The sequence below is a fragment of the Rhinolophus sinicus genome, chromosome 14 (genome assembly GCF_057876585.1).
Source record: "Rhinolophus sinicus isolate RSI-liver-muscle chromosome 14, RSI-T2T, whole genome shotgun sequence".
Taxonomy (NCBI): Eukaryota; Metazoa; Chordata; class Mammalia; order Chiroptera; family Rhinolophidae; genus Rhinolophus; species Rhinolophus sinicus.
In genome coordinates this window covers 68,079,798-68,081,423 of record NC_142514.1, presented here as the reverse complement: position 1 = coordinate 68,081,423, position 1,626 = coordinate 68,079,798, and positions in this window count along the sequence as shown.

The window sequence follows — 1,626 nt, the reverse complement described above, 5'->3', positions numbered from 1 at the left end:
ATACTAATATACTTCCGAGAGAAAAATAACTTTCATTCTTCCAACCAGCTCATTTTTTGAGTACCTTTCATGTTCCATGCACTGTGCTAGCTGGAGATAGGAAAAAAGAAAAAATCCTTTCTGGAAAGCAGAGGCCTACAGCATAGAGTCAAGAAAGAAACATCTGTAGCATGGTTGATTTGTGAGTAGAGGAAGAAAAGCTCAGGAAAACCCAGCAATGCTTCCTAGAAGAGCTGAATCTCAGGGGGCTTTTTTTTTTTTTCAATCCAAGTATCTTCAAACAGAACACTTAGAGTTAAAATTCCACACCCAACTACTTTTAATGTATCTAGACCAGTGATTCTCAACTGGGGGTGATTTTGCCTCCCAGGGGACATTTGTCAATGTAAACATTTTTGATTATCATGACTGGGGTGTGTCACGGGGACCCATTACGTAGACGCCAGGGATGTTGCTAAACATCATACAATGCACAGGACAGCCACGCACAACAAAGAATTATCCAGTTCAAAATATTAGCAGTGCCAGGATTGAGAGTCCCTGATCTAGAGAGAAGAATTGGAAAGTACGATGCAAATAAAAACACAAATACCTCATTTAGTCAAGGTTTTTGTAATGCAATTAATGTGAAAATAGGAATCATTTAATTAGCTACCTCAACTGTAAGTCAATAAGATACAAATAATAAATCAATTCAATGTTGTGATGAATATGAATAAAGTACTTAAATCTCATGATATATTCAATTCAAATATTTATCTTAATCAGTCATGACCTTAGCATTGCATATCAAACCCAGGTTCTCAGGAAAACATGGCCTAATTAGAATTCCAAAGTAAAGAATGTTATACTTAAACAGAAATCATGGGTTCTTACATAGCTTTCAGCTTCCAGGATGGAAACAGCTTAGTCAATTCCTTCTGAGTTTAAAATTATATTACATAGTCATATGTTCAGCATCCTTTAGCTGAATACGTTTGTTCCCTGTAGGAAGTTTATAAGTTGTAAAAGGAGTTTTATGCAGAATACAAATTGGGAGTATTACATGACTTCCTCCTGAGGACACTGAGATGGGCCAACACCATCACTTTATCTGACGTAGCAGCTTTGGATTGGTCTACCTGTTCACCCGAGGGCTGTCTGGATTATAGATCAGGGACATCACTGTCATATCCCAGCTGCTGCAGAAAGCTACTGGAAGTAAAGAGATTTATGAGTATTTTGGTTATATTGAACCAAGGATATAGGAGCTAGACTACAGGGAGCCTAGTGGCTCTACACTGTAGCCATTATGCAAAAAGAAAATGCAGACGGGTGTCGAGGGAGTCCTCCAGGAGCAATAGGACATCTTTGTAAACTCTCTAAAGAATAAATGTAACAGTTATTAAAGCATACCACCCTGTTGTTGCCAGCGCTGCACTTTATATCACAGAAAGAGATACAAGGGATTTTCAGGAAAACATCTGTCATTTAACAGTGAAAGTGACCTGACAAGCAATTCAAATCCCAGTTGAGGAGAGTTATTTAACTCTTTGTGGGTGGCTCAGTTTGGAGCTCTAACATTATCAGCAGGTTGTTAATATTCTGGCCCGTTGAGGTCCTCTGATACCGAAGGAAAAAGTCACT